Consider the following 12008-nt stretch of genomic DNA (forward strand, 5'->3'; position numbering starts at 1 on the left):
ATCCGATTTCCCCTGGCGGTTTTCGTTGTGGGCTTTCTCCTCACCAGACTCGTAAATCGACCAGAGCAATGGCGACAAAGCTTCTAATTCTATTGCACATTCTCTCTCTCTCTCTCTCTCTCTCTCTCACACACACACACACACACGCACACGCACACGCACACAGTAACTTTATTTGTACTGTACACTTCCTCTTAACAGGCCTCTTTTTATTTTATGCTCACGGACATTTTTTTTACTTTTTCAGATGTTTTTATTGTTTCGAGAGATTTGTGGACAGAGGAATCCGCTAACAATATTTGTGTTTCCTCCGGCAAATATTTCCTGATTTTTGTGTTTTCTCTACTTTCCTTTCCCCCGTGTTTTAGAAATTTATCTTCCTCCTTTTTTTCTTTATAGCGTTTCTTTCTTTCCCTCGGACACTGGAAATAACCCAACTAAGCTCATGAAGATTCTGGACTTTATTTGCTCTTTTCTTTAGCCTTACGTCGACATCCAGATGAATTGAATTGAACATAAAATTTAAGCCGAAGGCCAAGCACTAGGACCTATGCGGTTAATCAGCGCTGCAACAGAAATTGGTGGTAAAAAGGTCAGAACGGTGTAATAACAGAACGAAAACCTCGTAGCTGCGCTATCAATCAATTGTTAGGAGAGGGTGAAATGTACGATGGAAGAAAGAGAATATGAAAGGAGGTACAGTAAAAGGAACGAAAGGGGTTGCAGCTAGGGGCCAAAGGGACGCTGTAAAGACCCTTACGCAATGCCTACAGTGCACAGCTTGAGGTGCACTGACAGCACTAACCCCATAAGGGGGACATCCAGATGAACACTCAAGTCAGTAGATTCGTGTTTGATTTGCCCTAGCTGAATCAGTGCTTGACATTATTTGATTAAATGACGGCTAGAACTTTATTGACCAGATGAGCAGTTGACCTCCATTAGCTGGATGGGTGCTTGACCAGCATCAGTCGAATTACTATTTGAAGTTCACTTATGATATTAGTGTCCGTTTCATCTTTAGTTGCATTAGAGGTCGTCATTAGTCCAATTAGCGCTTGACCCATATCATCGGATGTGTTTGGCCTTATTCAAAGAGACAAACGCTTTACTTTCATTGTTTAGATTAGTGGTTGTCCTTCATTTCCTAAATTTCGTAGTTACGATTGAGAGGAATAATAGCGAGGAGACATAAAACCTCATCCGCAGAATTATTGATTTATTTGTGACTCATCCTTCTTCATTTCCATTTTGTCGTTTCTATCGCCGTTGTTACAGCCTATGCTAAAATCGAACTGGTAATATGAAATAACTAATAAGCTCGGCATAGCAAAGTCCAAGAATAACGTAAAACTGTCCATGCAGACGATCAAGAGTTAAAAGTATTACCATCAGGAGAGGAGACATTTAGGGAAACAAAACTCTTTCGTTTGTAACTCCACCAAAGAGAGACAGTTTTCTCTTTCAGCAGAGTTGCATCATTCCCATTCCGACCGCACCGTTTCCCAGCATTCCAATCGAGGGTTCAACCGAAGTGCAGCTGACTGGAACGAAGCCGCTGTTTCTTGAGAGTAGTTGGTGGCAGCTGAACCACTCAAAAATATTCCAGGTGGAATCGACCCCAAATTCCTATCTTTCCCCGAAGCGATCTCACGGCCATGCTTTTATTTTACATAGTTTTTTTTTCTATCAAAAGCATAAACACAGATTACTTCAAATGTGATGAGGATTTTTTAACCAAATCTCGAACCTACTTCCACTCTACCTGTATATAGTTTTGGCTTCCCAAAATCAAGAGTGGGCTAAAATTTGAATGACGGCCCACCGAGCACCAGCGAAAAATCTCATTTTCCAAGTTTATAAGGGGAGAAGAAATCGTGCATAATAAGTGACTCTTGTCTTTTTGGTTCCTGTTTTTTCCTGTATTGGAAGGAAATATTACGAAAACAGCAAGCCATGCATGGAAAGGAATAATGAAAACGATTCTTCAAACACAAAAATAGAAGTGACCCAGTTATCTGTAGTGACAGCTGTGGTATTTGCTGTTAATGTCACAGTTGATAAACGATTATAAGAAAGTCTAGGGTTGACATTTGAGGCTGAAAAATGGAAAATAAAACAAAAGAGACACACCCCCATGACATATGTTATTAAGACAAAGTCCAGAAAAAAAAAATTTCCAGCCTATAAATACATCTACTCCTTTGAACTGGACAATCGCTTATGTAAGTTACCCAAATGTATTACAGCTTATGAAGCAGATCAACTTCCTTTGTAAATTAACAGGATTTTAAAACTCATATCCATGAAAATGGGGAATTCGTAATCTAGGTTTTCTTTCATTTTAAAGTGAAAATAAAGGCAACATGATATGTGATACGTTCCCCTTTACTACTGTTATGTTGAGTGTTGTATCTTTTTATTCTCTATCCAGCAAAAATGCAAGAGCCATAAAACCGAGAATTCCTGTTCTCCCCTGATAAAACCGGTACAGTCTGCGCCGTTCTGCTTTGGAGCTCCATAATATATGCAACAAAAAGTAAACATGGGCTTGTATTTTTTTTATCTTTCTCTATAATTATTCATCTGATACTTGGATTCTGGCTAAGCTTACAGATTTTATTAGCTTCATCTCCTCAGTCGGTCATTACCTGCTCTGGGAAGGTTACGAGGTACATTCAATAGGAATTCGAGCAGAAAGCGCACAAAACGTAAGGGAAAAGATGAAGAAAATCTAGCGTAAATGTGGTAAGAATGAATGATGGTGATTACAGACAATACCACAGTATTTGCAGAACAGCCAATAAACACGCTCTCTACTTTGTGGGATAGTACAAACATTTTCTTTGTGGCAGTAATGGTTTCTCTGTGCATTTGTCAGGTTGTCCATTAGTGACCAATAATGCAGTTTATAAAAGAGCATTTCTTTTGCTGATTCTTACCAAAGGGAAGAGAATTCCTTTAGTTGTGGAAGGCTTGCGCATAGGAGACTGGAGATGGATGGCCATTAGGATATTCATTTTAGGAGAGAGCTTCCACCAAGTATTAGGGATCTCCGGCAATTACGATTTTCTAATGTTAATAATACTTATGCATTTTTTTTCTTTGTGTAATAAAATTTTTCAGTACTTTTATGCAATAAAAACCGGTCGCTTCCTTCATGCTCAAACAGGAACATCCTCATCACACGCAAAACTATCATGAATTCCTTTGGGATTCTTCACATTTTCAGATGTTTATTCCCAAATAACATTTTAAAGCATAAAGCGCGAAAAGGGTAACAAACCTTTTCCATGATAGACAAGCATATAGTGTCACTGTTTTTAGTGAAATTTAGTGTATTACTTCTAGGGCTTATAGAAAATGGAGTAGCACCATCAAAGGACGTCATTTTTATCCGAAAGCATTCTTCAAATTACTTACAAACGCATGAAAGAAATAACGACGACCAGAGAGGTACCTAATTCACAGCTTACGTCACTAGAGGAACATTGGATAAGGAACATCCCAGTTCTCCGGTTCGAGATTCGAAAACGAATCCCCTTCTAGTTGTGAGGTAGACGTGCTGTCAATGAGCTTCGAGTTGTCGGGGGTCAGGGTGGGACGTTAAATCATCCTGGAATTCTACTGTCCCATATAAAGTCAGGATACCCCAACATAGTGACGTTAAGAAGACAATATAATATAAATAATTTTGTAAGAATTACGTGATAACAAGAATGACATAACAGATGGTTTGTACAATACAATACAGACCATTGAATATATGAACAGCATGATAGCAATTTATATTAACCCAAAGGCAATTCATTAAGGGATAAACACAGGACAATTGAACACAGAATAATGGTTTAGTAATTAAATGGTATTTACCCATTTAGACACAAGTATTTGAGGATACATCCGTGTATTTGTATGAGTAGATCCATCTTACACCGAACGATAAGAGCAATTGCAAGGCTCACAAAGAGCCGTTTGTTCAACTTACTGTAGAATACTATATTCCGTGCGTGTTAGTGGCGAATATCTCTGGGCGAATTATGGCCGGCTTCTTTTGTTAAACGTCGTTTGCTCTGTAAAGCAGTGGTGATTTATCATCTCTAGTGTTACTATTCCTGCCTATGTTATCGCCTTAATGCGATATGCAAATAAAGTATTCCTCGGCCAACTCGTTTTTTCATTTTTTCCTTCGTGGCAAAAAAACCTTTATATATATATATATATATATATATATATATATATATATATAAATATATATATATATATATATATATATAATATATATATATAGATATATATATATATGATATATATATATATATATATATATATATATATATATCTATATATATATATATATATATATATCTATATATATATATATCTATATATATATATATATATATATATATATATATATATATATATATATATTTATATCTATATATATATCTAATATATATATATATATATGTATATATAGATATATATATATATATACCCTATCTATATATATATATATATATATATAGATATATATATAGATATATATATAGATATATATAATATATATATATATATATATATATATAGATATATATATATATATATATATATATATATATATATATATATATATATATTTCACCATAAGTTTCTCCTCTTAGAAGGCGATGGCTCCAGAGTTGTTAGCCATATCGTTTTCAGTAAGTTGTACTTGAATGAGGCTGCTAGCCCCACCCCCTGCCCCATGGATGACTATGGTGTTTATACTATGACGTCAGACTTTTCTTAATGGTCACCTAACCAGGTGCATACCAATGCCAATGCTGCATAGCTACTTTTATCGAAAGACCAGCGTCTTGGCGAACGTATTTTAGGTTTTGGGAGTAATTGTACACTATTTTCTCATTTACGTAGAGAAGGGGATAGGGAGTGGTTTATGGTAAGTGGCTCAGAAAACAGAAAGGTTCAGAGGAAGAGATATGCCTCCGAATTTTAGGTTGTATTGTTTTGTTACCATATTTTCCTTTTTATTTGTTGTTTTTAGGTTAGTTATTTTTCCTATATCTACTTGTTGTTCATATCGTGTTTATTGAATGCGTGCAGACTTCAGAAGCAATGCAATGTCCACCTGCTTGCTATTCTGATTTAAATCTGTACAATTGGAATATACCTAAATTTGAGCGAACTCTACAGACATGCTTTTGAAAGAGGTTGAAATGCAGAAAGTCGGCTAAGACTTCTAAAATGAGATGTGAGGTTGGGTTTGGCTGTGGTGGTGGGGAGGGGGGGAAGGATATTACACTTTGAATAATGCTGAGGTATTTTCCTTAAGCAGATTCAAAGGTAAGCGTCAGTGAACCTTTTAGATGGGGAAAGAATTTAAATCGTTTAATGTTAATGTAGTGTTCTCTTATAACAATACCATTAAAGATATGCTGATTAAGAATAGTCCCGTAACAAATAACAACATCATTTAACAAAATTCCTTGTATAAAGGATTGCCCATCATTCGTTTTACGTTGGTCAGTCTAGTAAAAATTTATGTGTTCGGGTTAAGCAGCATATGTATTCAGTTAGAACAGCCCAGACTTCAAATGCACTGTTTATCCATCTGAGTGAAAAATCTCATTGTATTAATTGGGGTGATACCTCGGTAATTGCTAGATCTAATGATTATGTTTCAAGAAATTTACTGGAATCGGCAATTATACAAATCACTAATAAAAACAACCTAAACCTTAGTCTGGGAATGTACCATTTGGACCCATATATTTGTAAGATGTTTATGAAGGACCTCAAAATAAATGAACAACTAATAAATTAGTCCCACATGTATATCGTTATTAATTCTCTCTCTCTCTCTCTCTCTCTCTCTCTCCTCTCTCTCTCTCTCTCTGTCTGTCTGTCTTCTCTCTCTCTCTCCCTCTCTCTCTCTCTCTCTCTCTCTCTCTCTCTCCCTCCCTCTCTCCCTCTCCCTCATCTCTCTCTCTCTCTCTCTCTCTACTCTCTCTCTCTCTCTCTGGTTCGATATTCTCTCTCCCTCCTTCTCTTGCTCGATATATATATATATTTATATTTTCTTTCGTCTTTTCATTAATAATAATTTTTGTTGGGAAAATTTGTGTAAAAATTCATGATATTAAATTGTATATGCTCCCGTGTTGTTTTCAAAATGTACTGTTTCTCTGGAAGAATCACTTGTTTACCGCGGGTATCCTCAAGGTGTGGCTAGCCTATGACTCCTCCTCTCTGTAGAGTGAAATCGCCCTTATGGCTAATATGGTAGTGTCAGTTTGTATATTAAGCCTTCTTTTGACTATGGTGTTCTTTGTAAAATCAGTATGCCTCAGTAAAGGGTCCGAATAGGACCGAAAGTACTCGGCCAACTCGTTTTTTCATTTTTTCCTTCGTGGCAAAAAAAAACCTTTATTTATACATAGCATCACGTTTTATATACTTCGTGATCAAGTTATTCATATATATATATATATATATATATATATATATATATATATATATGATATATAGATATATATATATATATATATATATATATATATATATATATATATCCTATATATATATATATAGATATCTATAGATATATATATATATATATATATATATATATATATATATATATATATATATATATATATATATATATATATATCATATGATATATATATATATATATATATATATATGATATATATATAGATATATAGTATATAATATATATATATATATATATACTATATATCATATATATATACATATCATATCTATATATATGATATATAGTAGTATATATATATATATATTATATATATATATATATAATATACATATATATTATAATATATACATATATATATATATATATATATATATATATATATATATATATACATATATGTGTGTGTGTGTATACACGCAAATATTAAGCTAAAAATGTCGTTTAATATCCAAATCCCTATACCTCGGAAATAGCATTCGCCCAAGGGGTGGGTGGTATCGTGAATTGGATACTAAACGACATTTGTATACTATTAATACTTGGGAATACAAAAATATGTCAGTGCATGTTTCATAAAACCTAATATATATACATATATATATATATATTCTATATATATATATATATATATATATATATATATATATATATAAAAACTGAAATATCCTTTCACATAACATGCGCACCTAGTGCATATTGTGTATATATAACTATAAATACTAAATAGTATAATATAGACAATTTAGCGGTCATATAGAAGGGAAAACTATTATGAACAAAATAAATTGCGGAAAGAGAAAGAAGGAATCAAAAATGATCATTCAGGCGGTAAAAACGACTTCCGAAATAGATCTCCATTTCGTATGATAAAAAACCAAGCTATTGGCCTGTATTTCTCCTCGAAAACAGCAGAAAGATTGTCGAAGTCAGAGAGAGAGAGAGAGAGAGAGAGAGAGAGAGAGAGAGAGAGAGAGAGAGAGATGCATAAAATCACAGTTCTCTATGTACAAGAATGTTTTTTTTTTTATTCTTTGTTAAAAAATCGGTTGCCAAGATAATTACTTTTGATGACTCAAGCAACAGATTATTAGTGTGAGGTTTTCCAGTCTGATTTTAAGTTGCAAAATTACGCTTAGTGGATGATTTTCGAAAACAAATATTGTTTAGTAAATTACTCTATTCTTTATTAATTTCCAAGAAGTCCTACCAACATTAAACATCTTTCTATTTCTGACATCTGCGTAATGGAAGCTCTTCTATGATACGGACTGAAATTCGAGAGTAACAAACTAAAGGTTGTTCACCATTGTAATACCCTGTTTTCGGCTTGAAATAGAAAGTCAGCTACGGATGTCAGCTACAGAAGTCGCAATGATATGGACTCTCATTTGGTTAGAACGTTCCCACTGTTAAAAAATTCATTTCTGGTGCGAGAAGCTGTTTGAAATACGGAGTGCATTTCAATCAATTAAGAGAGAGAACTGATATCTGACACATAATTCCTCGTTGTTAGACGATTTATTCTCTTGGACTAACAGGTAAACGTTAATGCATCTCATAATAATGATCTCTCTCTCTCTCTCTCTCTCTCTCTCTCTCTCTCTCTCTCTCTCTCTCTCGTATCTTATTTCGATTTCGTAGACATGATTACATTTACGATTTAAAAGATGATTAAGAGAAATTTCGATCAACTTTTGGGCATCAGGCCAAAGGTCAAGAACTGGGAATTTGTGTCATACATTTTGGAACAAATGTTAGAAGAAGGGGGAAAGAGAGACGTAAATATAATGGAAGCAATGAAGGAGTTGCAAGTTGGAGGAGGAGGAGGAGGAGGAGGAGGAGGAGAAAGAGAGGGCATCTGGCGCCTCTTCTTTCTCACAGGATGACTGGATTTGGGATCTGTTAAGGTCTCTCCCCTGCAGCTCCATAAAGGATTAAGGATCAGATACATTTACGCCGTAACTTCTTACGTTTAAACCGATTGTATTTCCCAGACAATAAATGCCAGAGGTGGAGAAATGGGTACTCCTGTTACAAGTAATGTTGTTATTCGTTCTTTTTCGGAAACGAGTTTGAGTTCAGGCGGTATTAGTGAAAACAGTCATAATCCTATTACATAAAAAGCAATGTAGACCAATGTGTGTAACTTCAGAGTCTAAGGGCAATTTTATATTTAATGCAATACTTACGTAATACTGGAAACAAATGCAAATTATTTTCTTTATTATCCTAAATTAACAACGAGTTTTCGCGCTCACATTTTGGTTTCCTGATTCTTGTATCTGCAAACAACAGACCCCGTACTTATGCTTAGCCCTGACACCTTACTCAGGTGTCTTCGTTTATCGTTGGATGTAATTATCTCCGTCATTTCTGGGGATGCACACGTCATTTGTCCTGGCTGCGTGATTGCTTTGGAGTTTAAGAAAAAATTGACATCTAAATGCAGGAATGTCTTTCTTGAATTTCACAGCGAAGAACGAAATGTTGAAAGGCTACATTATCGATATTGCTTAGGGACTTGTAATGCACTTTGGGAATGGCTACCGTAAAAGACACACACATGCACGCACGCGCGCACATCTCATCACACGTGTCACCAAAAGAGCAGTTTCAATTCAAGAATCGCTATTTATTACCACAATGAACAATAAATGAAATACTTACGAATAAGTCTGACTTACCGAGACATAAATTAAAGACTGACTGATCCTTACAAACAGTCGTCGCGAAAAATTACAGCAACTGACGCCTGAGACATGTCTTAACTGCTATATTATATATAGTTAATTTGGCAAAGAAAATAAAAAAGTAAATTCTCTATGCTTACATATTGTGGTAAATTTGTAAAAGTAATGAACCTAATTATCACCAGACGTTCGACTCAGACTCAGGCTTGAGCTTGGCGTAGTAAAGGAAAAATGTATTAATTTCTTTTCCTATTCGGACTTTAAATGATTCGGGTGGAAATTGCATTCTAAGGTCTTATACTATCGAGGAGTCAAGCCTTCTCTTCACTCCTGAACCTTCTGTTGCATATATGAAAATTAACGTGTACTTTTTACATCCCATTTTCTTAATCGTTATCATATAAATGTAACATCACATGACGTGGAACATTTCCCTCTTTGTAGGTAGATGAGCAAAGTAGTCACATTTAAATGTAATAATAACCCGTAATCGAGAAGCGTCAATGTGACATGTCTCATATTGCTAATGAAATTACTTGTATTGTGTTTTGAGTTACTGAAATAATCAGCAACAGCTTTATTTTAAGCATATCATTAAAAAGGTAAAATAGTCAGCTACCAAGCGTTTTCTTGTGTACAGTATCTAACACCTGAATTTTATTACTAATTGGTCGTAAATATCAAGTTTCTCTGTCATACACTACGCTTCTAAATAGGCAAGGATAATCCTCTCTCTTTGCTGGTAACGATGGTTTAATTAGAACTGTTAAAATCACCTGCCTTTGCCAGCAATAAAATTTTTTTCCATTATATTAAAACAGAGAAAAAGAAATACTTTTGACTTGGGTGTTATTTGTATAACACATGGAGACACTAAAATTATCCTTGTACTAGTGATCCAACCACTGGTTGCCAAATTGGTTCACCCTGAAAGCAATAGCGAAGCATCCCTCAAAAACCTCAATACTGATAAGTGTCTCTTCATTCCACTTGGTGGGAAAATTGGAATTATGTCTATACGATTCTCTCCATTTCTAAAAATGCTCACCAATGTATATGATCTTCAGTCTCTGTTTAGTGCTATATAGCCACACTGAAACGCTTTGTTTTTACTGTTCAACAATGACTTAATGGTGTAAATACTTATTGCGATTTTTAAAAACCAATATGAATGATGTTGAAAGTAATAGATAATACACTTTTCCGAGGGGCAGTCTATATAAAAAGGAACTATTTTATGGGAAAAAGTACTAAGAAAAGAATAAATTTAGTGACTTAGTCTTCAAAAGTTACAATTTTAAGGAAAATAGTAATGATGACGTTATTGTAGAAAGGGAATGAAAATTCAATCCCGAAAGGTTTGAAGGACTAAAGCATTAAGTAAAAAAAAAAAAAAAGTAAGTTTTACGGTACAGAGATATTCGAAAGTAGTATTGTCCAGAGTAAGTTTCTGTTGCTTGAAGTTCATTGTAACCCTTGTGCATACTAATGCCTGGATTCGTCGATGTCCTAACTGCCTATATCATATTTGATCGAGTATAAATTCAAGCCACCGACGTCAAAAGATGAAGAAAAGGTCGAATAATTATGAATGAAAAGGAGAGAAGTCCCTCAAGACTTTCAAATTTAAATACTATACTGAAACACTTCAGAGCTGCTTCTCCTATTACGAAACCTCCTTGAATGGGTGATTAGATGCAATTTGAACATTAATTATTTGAATATTGTTAAATGACTTCATTCGTTTTCGCTAAGAGTGATCGTAAAATTGAAAATTATTACATACTAAGGTTTAAATTTATTTTTATGGTTACCTAATGAGTCAATTTATATAAAAAGATTCTATATGATGGCAAACGTTGATAATTATTTTTTTTTTTTTTGCTCTATCACAGTCCTCCAATTCGACTGGGTGGTATATATAGTGTGGGGTTCCGGGTTGCATCCTGCCTCCTTAGGAGTCCATCACTTTTATTACTATGTGTGCCGTTTCTAGGATCACACTTTTCTGCATGAGTCCTGGAGCTACTTCAGCCTCTAGTTTTTCTAGATTCCTTTTCAAGGATCTTGGGATCGTGCCTAGTGCTCCTATGATTATGGGTACGATTTCCACTGGCATGTCCCATATCCTTCTTATTTCTATTTTCAGATCTTGATACTTATCCATTTTTTCCCTCTCTTTCTCTTCAACTCTGGTGTCCCATGGTATTGCGACATCAATGAGTGATACTTTCTTCTTGACTTTGTCAATCAACGTCACGTCTGGTCTGTTTGCACGTATCACCCTACCCGTCCTGATACCATAGTCCCAGAGGATCTTTGCCTTATCGTTTTCTATCACTCCCTCAGGTTGGTGCTCGTACCACTTATTACTACAAGGTAGCTGATGTTTCTTGCACAGGCTCCAGTGAAGGGCTTTTGCCACTGGTTCTGTGCAAGTGCTGGGCATTTGCTTGCTATGTGGTTTATGGTTTCATTTTTCATATTGCACTTCCTACATATGGGAGAGATTTTATTTCCGTCTATCGTTCTTTGAACATATCTGGTTCTTAGGGCCTGATCTTGTGCCGCTGTTATCATTCCTTCAGTTTCCTTCTTTAGCTCTCCCCTCTGTAGCCATTGCCATGTGTCATCGCTGGCTAGTTCTTTAGTCTGTCTCATGTATTGTCTGTGCATTGGTTTGTTGTGCCAGTCCTCTGTTCTGTCTGTCATTCTCCTGTCTCTGTATATTTGTGGGTCTTCGTCTACTTTTATTAGTCCTTCTTCCCATGCACTCTTTAGCCACTCGTCTT

Source organism: Macrobrachium nipponense, chromosome 4, assembly GCF_015104395.2.
Source record: "Macrobrachium nipponense isolate FS-2020 chromosome 4, ASM1510439v2, whole genome shotgun sequence".
Taxonomy (NCBI): Eukaryota; Metazoa; Arthropoda; class Malacostraca; order Decapoda; family Palaemonidae; genus Macrobrachium; species Macrobrachium nipponense.